This window comes from Amyelois transitella, chromosome 11, assembly GCF_032362555.1.
Source record: "Amyelois transitella isolate CPQ chromosome 11, ilAmyTran1.1, whole genome shotgun sequence".
NCBI lineage: Eukaryota > Metazoa > Arthropoda > Insecta > Lepidoptera > Pyralidae > Amyelois > Amyelois transitella.
The window spans coordinates 2,649,475-2,665,421 of record NC_083514.1 but is presented as its reverse complement, the minus strand read 5'-3'; the positions used below and the strand labels follow the sequence as shown (position 1 = coordinate 2,665,421).

General features: G+C 37.0%; 1 pseudogene; it reads left to right on the top strand.

Annotated features, from left to right (window-relative positions):
• The window catches only part of LOC132902262 (uncharacterized), a 55,156-nt pseudogene that overhangs the window by 38,216 nt on the left and 993 nt on the right, over positions 1-15,947 (top strand).

The following is a 15,947-nucleotide window of genomic DNA, read 5'->3' as shown; positions in this document are numbered from 1 at the left end:
TCAGGATTATGTATCCCATTTTCACATTTTTCCTATACGCCAATGGTACATAAGCATGTGTGGGGGCGTGGGGCGTTTTATTAAGAATTCTTTGCCGATTTCTCCTTAAACGTATCACGTTCTTACAAGCGTTAGTGCCTTTTTGTTCAGGTTTAAATTAACTTTTAATTCGTCGGTATGTCTCTTCGTTGTTTGAATCTAAATTATTAGTTGAGAGGTGTTCACATAGAAATAAAGTATTAATTATTATGAATTCTTGTATCTTTAACATTTATTTAAAACTTTATTCAACCTTTTAACTTCAAAAGAAGTTGATGTTTACATATCTTCATATTAGTACTTAAAAGTGACTCTTTACATAATGTTACAATATTTGGTAAAGTTTTGAAGGTCTGTAGCCTACTGGAGGTCTTGGAAATCTTCTGATGTGTTTTTGTTCATTATCATGATGTAGTGATTATAATTTCTGCGATTATTTTTTCGGTCGTACGGTCATAATAAAAGTCTTGATAAAAGCTATGTGGTTAATTATTTCTATAGTGACGGCTAAGCTAAAAGCTGGAACAGATGTAAGACTTTGAGTTTAGTACACATGTCTTTACAGTTTTCTTCTGTGAATTCATTTTAAAATATAAAACAAGTGACTAATTAGGCCTAATATGTTTTAATGTGACAATATATTATCTGTATAATAATTTATGCAGCTAAGTTTATCAATAAAAAAAAATAAGAAACATTAAATTTTTAACTTGTATAGTCTTTGTAAATAGTTCGCCCACGGCAACGTGCTCAGAAGGCTGGTAGCATTGCCATGTTTAAATGCAATGCTTATTCTTTGACCTGAAAGAAAAAAGCCACGGGATACCTCTATCAGCCTCTTTGAGAGCACGATAAATAAATATTTTCAAACTATAAAATTCCAGTGTAAACCCACCTTTACTCCGTCGTGTTTTCTTTACGTTTTCTCACAACCCCGAAGGCGAACTTATGAGAAATTCTTTCTTTGAGCTCGTCAGTGCGCGTATCGATTTTGGCGCCAACTTTACTGATATTAGAATTGGCTGGATATCTTTCCAGTCTGAAGCTAAATTAGAAATATATGTATATCTTTCTGTTTTTTGTAAGATTTAAATAGGAAGTCGCAACTTCTAGTGTTTTGTAGGTTTTTATAAGGTTACAAATGAATCTATGTCTCTGACTAAATACTATTTCTACGTATGATACCTGCACAGACGGTCACCATTACAGGAACCAAATTTTTACTGCAATTGGCAGTCTGACAAACTTGTGTTTCTTTTTTTAGTTGATGGGTTAGTACTGTCACTATCTCATTCCATTCTATCATTATTGGTGAAAGTCTGTGTCTAGTGGCACTGTCTACCCTTTCTTCTCACCTCTCTAGGGAGGAGTCCATGGTTGGATATGTCAGGTTTTTCACGAAGCGATTCAAGGCTGATCGCCGCAATGTTTTTCAAGACAACCTAACATCAGGACTAGTTGAATGTGCTTGTTCCCTTAGTCGCTTTTTTGACATACATGGGAAAGGGATGCAGTGAACCACTCCAAATTACACGGAACATACACAATTACGTGTTATGTGGGTTGGGAGTCTTACTACCAGTAATGCAATACGTAGGTCGGAAGTCAAATGGATTTCAATAAATCCGATACGACTGCACAATTATGGCGGAACACCATTACAAATAGCAGTTAATTATCTAGCATTATACCATAGAAGCCTTGTATGGTTAATGAGCTGGCATGCAAACGCGTGGACAATATGCTTCTGAACTTAAGGCTAAGTGACTTCTGATTTGCAATTACTCAAAGAGCGTTGCCAAGAATGGCTCAGAAGTTAGAGGTTACCTAATGCGGTCGATTCGAGCCTTTCGGGTCAAAATTGGTTTCTCATAGCTAATAAAGGTAATATTTATTCAAACTTCAGTCTCAATAGACTGAAGGTGGTCGGTTCGAGTTCCAGATTAAAGCGCGATTGTGACCAATGACTATACTTCTTTCTCTTAGAGTGAGAAAACACAATGCGGCCATTAATTTTGACGGCCTCTGTGGCGCAGCGGTAGTGCGCTTATCTGTGACCCCGGAGGACCCGGGTTCGAATCCCGGTCAGGGCATGATGAGAAAATAACTTTTTCTGATTGGCCTGGGTCTTGGATGATTATCTTTATAAGTATTTATTATAAAATATAGTATCGTTGAGTAAGTATATCGTAACACAAGTCTCGAACTTACTTGGAGGCTAACTCAATCTGTGTAATTTGTCTAGTAGGTATATATTTATTTATTTATTTTGAAAATTTACTCTTGCAGACTAATCTTAATTCACACAGGCTCACAATTAGTAACAGCAGCACCTCCTTTCATGCCCAATTAATTATTATTAATGCACATTTCAGCAACTCCAATTGAAACCATAACTTCGGAGGTCAGACGGGAGTCGCTTCGTGTAAAGACTTAACTCATACAAGATCCTGATCATAGTTGTACACCGGATACATTTTTCGAAAGGATATTCTGATGATTTTATATCTACGATTCGATCAAAACAAGGCAAATATCTATGGATGATTTCTCACCGGTATCTGATTAACTGACCAAACAGTGGGTCAATTCAATAAACATAGCTGTCCCGAGTCATTATCGGCTAACCGATTGATTGCGTATATCGTAATCATTTGCGTGATGTCGAGTAGGGAATTTTGAGGTAATAATATACGGTCTGCAAAAAAAGAAAAAAAAATATAATATAAAGACTTACGATTAACTATTATATTTAGGTACTTACCTACTTACTTGACGTGTTTTTTTTTGTTTTATTAGGTATGCAGTTGTTACACTTATTGTGGACTTTTTTTTTCAAATTGTCACTCACTTTTGCAATTTTTTCTCATGAAGCTCATGAAACAACATCAATGATTTTGTGTGTAAGCATTATCATTTCGGCAGTTTCTACGATTACAGTCAATTGATGCAGGCACACTACCGCTAAGCTGCAGAAGTCAACATTTTTTTTTAAATGCCCATCCTTTAAATTTTTCTGTTAATCAAAAATTTTCGATGAAAAATTATTCAATTAATCAATTCTGTTGACGGTACCATCGAAACACGGGGCTTCACGCGGTGTTTGACCCGAGTATTTGCGCAGCTACCGCATTCCGCCTCGAGCAAACAGCGTGAGTGCGCTTCTGCTTACGCTTTTTTGCTGGCCGTACACGGTTGGCGTACGAGTGGATAAACGACAAGAGGAACTGTCAATAGTGGAATTCTTTAATGTGGGATTATCGACTGGGTGTACTAGACATCACGATTTCTATTTATTTATTAGAGTTTATTACGAAACATGTGAACGGCGGATTTATTACTAGTCAACCGAGCCGGTGATGTAAATTCGGGTACAAGGAAAATCTATTGCACATCTGAAATTACTTCTTGTAAGTCATCTGGGGGTATAAGTTTAGAACATAAGTAATAAGGATTATAGGTATGTATCTGAAAACAAAGTCGCTTTAAAATACTAAGTACTAACTCTAGTTCTAATAACACCTCATTTTGTAACCATATTTTTGCGAGTAAACTTTATTTAGAAACCTTCGAATCTTTGCATTACCTATTCCAGTAAGACTCATCTATTTGTCATCCAAAGATATGAAGAGTTCATTCACCTCCGAAAACCACGACTGAAAACGTCGAATCATCCTCATTCCCTAATTACAATGCCGTGCAATCGATTCAGCCCGAACCTACCCCAAAATCGATACCCCAAATATAATTACGCCAGGCGTAAATTTAAAGTATTGATTACTCCGACCTTGTTGAAAATATTAAGTCGCCTGACCCAATTTCGCCCCCCATTGCCAAGTTTAAAGAAAGCGGCCATTAACAGTGGGACCAGCGTCGCTTAGTTGAGAAAAAGGTCTTTAATGAGTTGAGGAAGCTGGAGCGTTTAAGATTTGTAGCGCGGTCAAGTATTTTGATACTTGTATGGATTTTGATTTATTATAATGATAAAGTTATTTTTATTTGAAATCGTGAACAGATTTAGAATTTATGGGACCATAGAAGAAAACTTTTGAAAACTAAGATTTATATGGATACTAAATAAAACTAACATTTAGAAATGACTTTTCAAGTGACATCTTAAGTTTGTGAACCATTTTCTCGATTGATGCTGAAATTGATTTCAGTTAAAATCTATTCCTCTTGATAAGGAAATACTTATGAGGAGAATTGGGCAAGTGGAAAGCGAAAGAAGCATGCTAGGATCGTGGTAAATGGAAAGATGTAGTGTTTTTCTAATCCTCCGGGAAAGTGGCGTGATTTTATTTATGTATATTCTGTATGTTTATGAATATCTTAAACACAAGTCGTGAACTCCCATTAGGGCTACCTTATTTTTTTTATTAATTATCATCTATTAACAGGCTGCCTTAGGCATAACGGTTTGATTATCAGGAATACATCATTGTAAGAGAGAAATTTCATGTCCAAAGTTCGAGATGACTCGGTCGCAGTATAATTAATAAAAAAGAATTAAAAGGAGTTTGAATCAACGGTCGCGTGCCCCGGAGGCCAATGTCCTTTAGACAAGATCGCCCCCTTGATCTTCCCTCTCGCTCTCTTTAAGTATTTAATCCATTTCACTGTCCTTTTCCAATTGAGGGATGCTAATATCGTGTTACTTAATATCCCACTGGGACATTGTTCGTTTAATAATTTGGGGAATATTCAGATAGCCGATTTTTGGCAATTCTTCTACATTTCTTCATATTGTAGTTTTAGTACAAGCTAGAGGACTAATTCCTTCTACTTTAAATATAGAATCAATAAAACGTTTTCCTTGAGATATTCCTACGTAGGTTTTTTTTAAATACGTGCCGAATGCCGGAATCGCGTTCTTTTTTTGATATACGACAAACGGGTATCCGATATCAGAGCCGTGAGCTGGCAATAAAAGTAAAGCATGTCGAAAAATATCATTAAGTAGCACACGCCCCCCTTAATATCTTCCACGCGGGCACACCCGGCGCCGTATCGGAGAATTTTCATCTGAATATTTTCCTTTCTCATTGTCGTTATCTAAAAAATATGTTTTTCGTACAGTCCACGCTCGCTCGGGAGATTCGCTAAACGACGTTTCCGAACGTACCAACTACCATAGACACAACTCTTCCAAATTCAAATGTGTTCCTTTGAATTCAAAGTTCGAATTCTTTCCCGAGCGAGAAAGTGTCATGTCGCCGTCGGAAAAATAATGTGATTACTAGCATTGGAATTTAATACTTAGTTGTTTATTTTAGGGTTGCGTTTTGTTTGTGATATTTGGGCGGTCGCGACGGGGGGTAGGCGGAATATGGAAACCGGAAGCGGGAGAGGGTGGAGGGGTAAATGGACGGAAGAGAAGCGAAGGCAAATAAGTTCGCCCTACTCTACATGTATAGGGCCTTGCTAAGGGCGCACAAAAATGCTCGAAGCGCCGTTCCCAAGTTTCACAATGAAACGTTGAGTATTTTTGTCATTTGTCGTCATAAAATCTCTCATCTAAAGAAAAATTCTCCGTGAAATGTTTTCGCGTACTTCAGTTACGGGGGATATGTTAAAAACTCAACAGCAAATGATGGAAGTAGCATTTAGCTTGTTACAGTTTGTATGTATCTTCTAAGTATAAAGTCAAAATGGTTTTTAAGTTTAGGTGCATTTTGTCTGGAGATTCTATAGAATGATATAAACAATAATTATTATAAGATAGAAACTTTTTGATAAACAAAATTTAAGTGAAAAATAACAAAAATAAATGCCAATAAATTATAAGTCACCTGTATATTTTAGTTTTAGTTTAGAAATTTTGGGGCAATATCAAGTAAACTAATCCAGTATCGAAATACTGCCACCACCAACCAGATAATAATAATAATTTAAAAAAAAAAACATTATTCTCATATTCCCGCCAAAAAGTCTTGACTTAATTGGTACGCTTCCAACAACTCATTCTTGAAATCAATTGCCAGCATTTACGATTAAAAAGTTACAAATGAGTTCGCATGTTACCAACCTTAATTTGTAAACAGCAAATCGAACCAATTTACCTTATAAGGCGCCTACGTTGTTTTATCGCCAGCAAAATCTCCATTTGACATTGTATTGGAAACACAATATTGTAAGTGACAAGAAAAGTGAGTTTTTACGGCATTTAAGGTACATGCTGTCATTTAGATTTGAACCAAAAAGGCGAAAATACATACAGATATTATATCTTTATCTATTGCGGGGTAGAGAGAGCCGGCAGTCTTGAAAATACGGCTGGATGACTTGAAATTGGACGTTTTGTATCATGTTACAATGTTACGTCCGAGTTAAAATAAAGGTACGTTACGTGCGCGTTGAATACTTACCTGTATATATAATATATATGTTATACAACGTGTAAGTTTAAAATCAGTTATTGCTTCGTAACTGTGTCATCAAGGTAACCTTTTGTAACCACGGAAATTCCTTTACGTTCGCGAAAATCAAAGCTTAGTGAAAGTTAGGCGTCCTTTGAGCTTTCCTGTTATTATTTTCTTGAGATCCTCTTCTATATAAAAGAACGCTTGAGATGGCGAGGGTGGTAAAGGGAAAATATGAGTGCTTGGGTACTTCTCTTTCTTTTTTTGCGGGGGGAAGCGAGAGGGGTGAAGTCGAGGGCTTTCGTTCTAAGGGCCCCCATACACGGCACTCGTTACGGCGTGGCCCGCGGCTCGTGGGTGGTATTTCGTACAAGTATTCTATAAAAAATGTAGCTTTGTGAGATTGCTTGAAGCGTGAGGCCGTATGTGCAGGATTGCGGTGGCATTCTGTTTTTAAAATCAGTATCGTGATCCAATTGAAGATTCTTGGTAATAAATAGTACGTTTTGTGTAATAGATCTGTGAGAAAACATATTACGAATAAGGACATAAAAATCCACGAGAAAAATGCAAAAGCCTGATGCCTTTCCCTTAATTAACTTTTTTACTTGAACGGGAAAGGTCGCAGTCACTATGTTTTTACTTCGCTTCACCAGACCAGCATAGAAGCTGAAAATATATGTTAGAAAATTGAAAAAGAGATAATATATTACCTACTTGTTACTCATAAAAACTATTAGTAAGTAACTAGTTATTCTTCAGACTGATCACTCTCTCTTAAGCAATATGTTTGTACAATAACGACATGAAAGTTGCCACTGGTTTTCTGATGTAACTGTGTGGGCTCTGTTTGTGGGACAACCCACGTGATGGCGTACCGGAAAGTGCCCAATGGGCTGAAACCTGTTTTTGGAAGCTTCCCATTCTCACTAGTTTGAGGTTATCTCCTCAATTCGTAATAAATACGTTGCATTTGTCCCCTACGACCTATCCAATAGAATGTTTCCAACATGAGGTTTTTTCCCTAAATTTAGGGACTAGAAAAGTCAAAAAAGACATTTTTAGTTGCCATTGTTACAGCACAGACTTTAACTTATCACAAATTTATACAATTATTACTAAAACTATCGCCTTTTTGCGGCTGGGACTTAACAATTTCTACCCGGACCAGCCCCAGTAACAGCGAATGGGCGACGCCAGTTTTATCACGCTAAGAACTAATGCTGTCCCGTTTCACGTCATAATAAAAAGCGAAATAGCTATAGTTTTCAAGCGATAAAAGCCGCGTCTCGCGTGCCATGCTACGCGTCTCGGCTGCACATATCAGGTATATCTTTTGTATAAGCGCATATAATCAGTTTGTCATAAAATTTCTAAGTAATATAAATGTTCTTTTAAATGAATTCGAACATGCGAGTAATATAATATAAAGTAAGGCAAAGAAATCTGTTTGACGTATGGAAGCAATAATAGCAATAATAAACTCCGGAAGGACGATGTTTTCCTCTACATAGATGTAGCTTTTTCTAGATGATCTTATCTGTTTTGATCTATGTACAATTTCCACTCGGTTTCCATTTCATGCTATCAGAACACGAAAAACTTTCGTGATCTGATAGCATTAAAAACATAGTATATGTCAGCTGTTTTTTTTCCGCGACTGTGGAAGTAAATACCGAGAAATACTCACAAAATTGGGGACTTTTTAGACGACGGGTTTGACCTTGCCACTATTTATTTATATCAATTCTATCAATGAATAAAAATACAAGACAATTCCATCATACACACATTTATACAACATTACACTTCACAACACACACATTTATTCTTTGCTACTTGCTACTAGACTAGAGCATGAAAACTATGACAATCCTAATTTCCTTAGTCGCCTTTAAAACTATTAGTGGGAATGGGATAAAGTGGCTCTATTACAAAGTGCTTTTATAAATCACACAGGCGATTAGCTAGCAACCTGCCACCATTTAAATATCAATTCCATCATTAAGGCATACATCTGAACATTGCCAATCTTTACAAGACTGTTAGCTTTGTTTACCCCGTAGGGGATAAAGACGTGATTACATGTATGTCTTTAATCATATCTAGAAAAGTTTTGTCCACGGTTTTCCTCTCAGAATATTACTCGCGCGACTCTCATTATGGGCAAATCATTACAGAGTGAAATCGTACGGAATCGTACCGGGGGATTGTTACCACCCACGACCTCTTATACACCTTAACGCCACGCCGTAAGACATAAATTTGTACATCATCAAACTTAGATACGATTCGTTATATGATATCAGCGGTATGAAAATATGGAACATTGAAAATAAAATCAGTGAGAGGTTTTTAATATCGTTCGGATGTTGGGAGATTATAGCCATGCGTATGATTCCTGTTTTTTTTTTCAGGGAAAAAGTTGAATTCTGCGAATGTGTTCCGGGATTATAAAAAAAAATGTGTTATTATAAAATTTTTAATAGAATTAAATTTTGTTAAAATATTTCAATTTAAAAAGAAGAATATTTTTTTGGGGTAAAATGTTTACTTAACATACCATGTATGGCATGCGGTTTCCAGCATTTGGAATAGGGACGTTCCATCTTTCGTAATATACATACATTCTGTCAGAAAAGTATCGGGAATGGATTATTTATTTATGGTTCCAAATTCAAATTTTTGTTTTTTTTGTTGTTGTTAGATTGGCACAACTGTTTTCCATTTTGGCGCGGAGTTTGAGTTGCATCTGTTGTTTACATTAAATACAGTGCTATTTTTAGTTATATCATATCTAGTGTGTATTGCTAATTTCATAATGGATAAAAACATCGAACAAAGAGTTTGTCTTAAATTTTGCATTGCCAATGGAATATCGTGTTCGGAGTCACTGAAAATGTTACAGAAGGCTTACGGTGAATCGACTTTATCAAAAACTCGTGCTTATGAGTGGTACAAAGCGTTCAAAAGCGGTCGAGATGTGATGGAAGATTTGCCTCGCTCTGGTAGGCCATCAACGTCTGCAACTGAAGTTAACATCGCAAAAGTGAAGGAAATAGTGACTGAAAATCCTCATTCAACTTTGAGAGAGATAGCCACCGAACTTTCTGTATCTCACGAGTCGATCCGTACCATTTTAACTAATAATTTGGGTATGAAACATGTTGCCGCTCGGCTAGTCCCAAAAGACCTGAATTTTTTTCAAAAACTCAATCGCATGAGAGTCGCTGAGGACATGCTAGAACGAGTCAATTCCGACCCAACATTCATGAAACGCATTGTTACTGGTGATGAGACGTGGGTTTACGAGTTTGACATGCAAACTAGTCAACAAGCTTCGGAGTGGCGCCTTCCAACTGAACCGAAACCGAAAAAACCACGCCAAAGTCGTTCAAAAGTCAAAGTCATGTTGACTGTTTTCTTTGACTATCGCGGTGTTGTGCACTCGGAATTCTTGCCGGAAGGTCAAACGGTAAATAAGGAATATTATTTGAGTGTTATGCGGCGTTTAAGAGAGCAAATCCGACGAAAAAGGCCAGATTTGTGGAAAGAAAATTCTTGGATTTTGCACCATGATAATGCACCTTCGCACAAGGCCATCATTGTGAACGAATTTTTAACCAAACACTCAACAAATACCATCGAGCAACCACCATATTCACCAGATATGGCTCCAGCCGACTTTTTTCTTTTTCCTAAACTCAAATTACCACTTCGTGGCACCCGTTTTCAATCGGTAGAAGACATAAAAGAGAATTCGCGGCGAGAACTGACCTCAATTCCGGAAACAGCGTTTAAAAAATGTTTTGATGATTGGATTATTCGTTGGCGTAAGTGTATCGTTTCTAAAGGAGCATATTTTGAAGGTGATAAAATAAATTTGGATGAATAACAAACAGTTTGTGTATTATTGATCTTTTCCTGCTACTTTCTTGACAGAGTAGTATATAGGACCCAGGTTCGAATCTCGGCCAATGAACGATGAGAAACGAACTTTTTCAATAGGCCTTGGTCTTGAATGTATCCCATTACTCAAGTCTCGAACCTACTTCGAGGCTATCTTAATCTGGGTAAACTGGGTAAACGTGTATTTATTTATTGGCTAGGTTCCTGATAGTTTATTAATTATTCCTGACAATTTGGTCTGTTCAAGATTGTTGGCTCTGTTTACTCCGCTTAATGATAGAATTGTGATTAAAATAGTGACAGGTTGCTAGCCCTTTGTAAGCCTATCCCTTATTCGCCTTTTACGACATCCATGAAAAAGAGATGGATTTGTCCTATTCTTTTTCCTATTAGTGCCGGGAACCACACGGTACCAATATTACATAGAATTTATTTTTATCGCTAAATATTGTACAAAATCAGGCGAAAAATACTCTTCTGAGACGCACCGAATTTCACCAATAGTGAGCCGCGAAAAATCGCGACTTTTCTTTATTCCCGCCTCCTTCAAACCCTTATCACATATGTTCCCCTGTCTCGTATCCTTTGCTGATGAAAAATATATCAAAATAAGTATCATGCAAATCTGTGTCGCAAACACTTAACGATAGGGTTCGAATTCCTTTGTAGAATTAATCTTGACATTTACAAGTACAGTCAATAGCACGTCAACCTGTCCAAATTTACAGCAGGTTAACTCGACGGGCAACGTGATATGCGGTTGACTGTACATGTTTTTCGTAAGATTTAGTACGTGACTAAATATTTTTACGATGTAACGTATAAATGTCGCTCGGGAGAGGTCAGATTACCACTGAATGGGTACGTGGTGTTGTAGAAATGTATTGTGTGACTTGTAAGTACCTGTACCTTCTAGGCGTGTCATAAACATTAAGTTGTTCGTACTTTTTAGGGTACCGTTTCTAAAAGAAAAAACCATGAATTATTTAAAAATGAAAAGTTTATTTGTTTCAAAATAAAATTGTACAGTCAACAGCATAGTGACAGGCGAAGTTGTAGTGAATTTGGGTAGGTTGATGTACTGTAGACTGTCTTAGTGGTGGTTAGTGGAACTAGGTATTCCCACGTCCATCGACGACCTATGAGTGCACACACATACCGTATAATTTAATTCCTCGAAAACTATAATTTCACGACATAACCTATTCTAATTACTGAATGATACTTAGTATTCTATGATACTGTGATCAATTTAATACAAAGTGCAACTGTCCTACCGCTCTAATTATTGTATGTCACGGCAACTTCGCCATTTGTCGGTGTTGCCATAAAAAGGATCGATTGCTTTTGTTGCTACCTATTGATTGGCCATTTAAAATATTTTAGAAGTAATTTATCCAATTGCATTGTCACGAAGTCACGAGTTGTGAATACACAGAGGTTCAATTCATTTTTCTGTCTGAGTCTGTGCGGGGCAGACAGAGCCTCAAAAAGACTGATAGGCCACATTCAGCTGTTTGGCTTAATGATAGAATTGGGACTCATATACTGACTGACAGGTTGTTAGCACGTCGCCTAAAAGAATCCCAAGTTTACAAACCGATCCCTTAGTCGCCTTTTACGTCATCCATGGGAAAGAGATGGTCCTATTCTTTTTTCTACTGGTGCCGAGAACCACACGGCACATAAATACGGTGTACATAAATTTTAAAGATCAAATCGATTGCAGCTGCCTATCGTTTAATTTTTATGGCCAACAAATGTGCTAGTTGTTGCCTTTGGCGCCTCTCGTGTGCTCATTTGTAAGCGAAACATCAAATTATTTTAGAAATTTATAGCGGCTATTATAACACTAATATTTTGCCTTAAGGCTCTATTACTAATTCATACCATAAAGTCGTAGGCAACGAGTAAAGAACAAAGGCATTAAAACCTAGAGCAATAATAAACCTTTAGTTCTCGTTCGAAGCTGATCTTTGACAACCAGATACGAATATGATTTTTTTTTCTTGTTTGAAAATAAACGTGTTTTTTCTTGTGAGGACCCCAGAGTCTCTCTATGACCACGATTCTGGAGTAAGTAAGTCAGTAAGAGGCTCTCGTTTGAGGTGCGCAATCGCACAGAAATTAATTCATCTTTGATCATTGTACAGTGGGCCACATAATAACGTCTTTTTCCCTAACGGAGTAGACATAGCTGAAAGTAGTAGACACATAGACATAGAAATAGTCTCGCAATGACTGGAAGGCCACGTTCAGCTATTTGGCTTAATGATAGAATTGAGATTCAAATAGTGACAGGTTGTTAGCCCATCGCCTTAAAAAGAATCCCAAGTTTGTAAGCCTATCCCTTTAGTCGCCTTTTACGACGTCCATGGGAAATAGATGGAGTGGTCCTATTCTTTTTTGTAGTGGTTCTGGGTACCACACGGCACTGTATTGGTACCGGGAACCACACGGCAAACCTTTCCTTGACACGAGGAGCTAAATACAGTTGTTATAAACAAGTAATAAATTGCAGATTTCCCTAATGAAGTAATCTAGGTAACTTGTCTTGAACCTTTGTTGTTAAAACCATAAACTTTATAACTACTAGACTGGAGGTTATCCGTTATATTTCCCTTTCTCTTAGTATATTCATTATTTCTATACTAGCAACACTACCCGGCTTCGCACGGGTAGCATTTATAGATACATACATAAAGAAATAAAACCTTCATACATATAAACGTTGGTGTTGTTCTCGTGTGGATCCCAGCACCAATACAAAAAAGTCCATTTCTTTCCCATGGATGTCGTAAAAGGCGACTAAGGGATAGGCTTACTTACATACTTGGGATTCTTTTTTAGGTGATAGGCTAGCAACCTGTCACTATTTGAATCTCAATTCTATCTTAAAGCCAAATAGCTGAACGTGGCCTATCAGTCTTTACAAGACTGTTGGCTCTGTCTACCCCGCAAGGGATATAGACGTGATTATATGTACATACATACATATGTATGTACATATAAATAACACACTTCCTCACTATGTCATTTTAGAAGATTTTGAATAAAAGTCTATAGACAGTTTTCTGCTCAGGTTCAGTCGAAACGGTAGTATTTTTTTTGAAGACGCGAACAAAACCAACTCAAGAGTGCCAATATAAGGGGGTAGAACATAATCAACGGTTTTATGATGCTGAGTTGCGACCTTAAGACCTTTGGACCTAACTGGAACCTTGCTATGAAAACTAGCAACCATTTGTTTGAGATAGTGCGAGTTTATAACCAGTCATATCGCTTTACTGTTATTATCGATTAGAGTTCATTTTATTGCATTCATCTAAGTAGGTTTTGAGATTTCCTGATCAGTGAGTGAAATAATGAATGAGTGTTTTTCGGTTTTTATATACTTAGTCCATTTTTTTCATATAAACTTGAGATTCTTCTTTAAGGCGATGGGCTAGCAAACTGTCACTGTTTGAATCTCAATTCCATTTTAAAGCCAAATAGCTGAACGTAACCTATCAGTCTTTTCAAGACTTTTGGCTCTGTCTAACCCGCACGGGAAATAGACGTGATATGTATGTATGTTTGTTTCATCTTGGAAAGTAGTGGATGGATTAAGTTTTTATTTGAAATGTTGGAAAGAGGGTTTTCTGAGGAAGGTTTATATCTATATATGCAACTCATGCAATGTTAATATTTAAAGATTGTGTCCTTTTCTCCTGTAGTACAAATTGTAACAGGGAACGTTTTCCTATTTATCCGATTCAGAGAGGATGGGGTAAATCGTAAAAACTGCTATTGGTAGAAAGGGTGCCTCACATGTCAATGCGATGTGTGGGCGGGGTGCACCCCGACCTACCCCTTGTGGAGTCTCAAGACATGCGCGAAAAGAAATCTTTCTTTTCTTAGCTACATGTATTATATCCATACTACCATACACAGCTTATATCATAAATAAAAAGTCTGAATATCTATTGGTAACGTTTTAACAGTTCCTTTAAAACAATATGAAAATGGCTGCAACGCAGGCCGCTAAGAAAAAAAAAAAGAAACAAAAATAGAATTGTGAAAAAACTTATTTAAAAACATGTCAACGCGCATGTTATAATGTTGAATGTATCTGATTTAGTTACACTTTGTATAACGTCACGGATGTTAATAGATACCTAATGTATACCAAGTGAGTTATTTCAGAAAGTGCAGTTTTAATTTCTATCAAATCAAGTTCCAACAAACATCAACAAATAGTTCCTGTATTAAACAGTTCCACTGCACCAGAAATTATAAAATTTTGTATGTTGGTTAGGGTGTCCCAAAAAAATCAAAGTTGTTTTTTTATAACGCATACCATCTAATTTTGTTCGAATGATGTCAAAACTACCGTATATAAAATTTCATCTCCTTAGAACCACGGCAACCCGTGCCGACTTACATCCGGACATGTGGGTACTGGTTTACTAGGCGCGCGGCAGCGAGCGTACCGACATTCATGCAATTACTTGTTTGTTTTATGAGTGAACGCATTGTTTTCTTTTAATCAAGATGTCGGTGGAGTAACGCAGTTCAAAAAAGGATATTTTCTTAATAGGGAACGTAAAACATCAAATTACTGGTTCAAAACTTCCCTCAAATGGACAAATACAAATACTCGCAGTTCTATTCTACAATATTCGTGAAGTGAATTTAAGTGTAAATGAAAGTGCAAATTTAGCTATTTCTAACTGCGTTAAGAAATTAGTTAATTTATACCAAATTTGGAGGGATTTACAAAAAAAATCTAAAAAGACGCAAAATGTGTTTCAGCAGCGTTGACAAGATTTTGTTACGAACTTAGACAACTTATTTGATATTGCACATGCCGATGCGCTTCAATTAATAAAGATTGACGAAGATAGGATCTTCTTACAGCGACAGAGAGATCCAGGTCGGCCTGGTCACTTAACTGGAGTAGACAAAAAACTGGCCGAAGAAAAGGCTCGAGTCCTGCATTGCAGAGCAAAAACGGCGTGCTAAACACTTTTCAACTCTGTTGCCTTCAACTTCATCTCATGTTCCTCTAGAAGATTCATCATCTGATTCTGAAAAAAAAACAGTACCTACACAAGAAATAATTCCTATATCCGTTGAGAGCACACGACCCGAGTCTAATATTTCTGTAAGGACAAGTTTCATAACTCCAAAATTGGTTGCTGCATTAGATCGGTGTCAGATAAGTATGAGGAATTTCTGTTTTTATAATACAAGCAACAATTGAAGCTCTTGGGCATAACATTGACGAATTTCTAATAAGTAAGTCAACAATTCAAAGAGTTCGTACGGAAAAGCGAACAGAGCGCGCAGAAGCAATTGAAGTTGATTTCCAGAACAAGGTACCAGATACTGTAACCGTCCACTGGGATGGGAAGCTGTTGCCCGCTTTAGATTCACGCAAATGTAAAGAAGAACGTCTTCCGATACTTATTACATATGATGGTAAAGAACAACTACTTGCTGTACCTAAATAGGACAACTCTTCAGGTCGTGAACAGGCAGAAGCTGTTTGGAATGCTCTTTTAGACGGAAATCTTGAAGACAAAGTGCAGATGCTGTGCTGTGATACTACTGCTTCAAACACAGGTCGCATTAATGGCGTCTGTATGCTCCTGG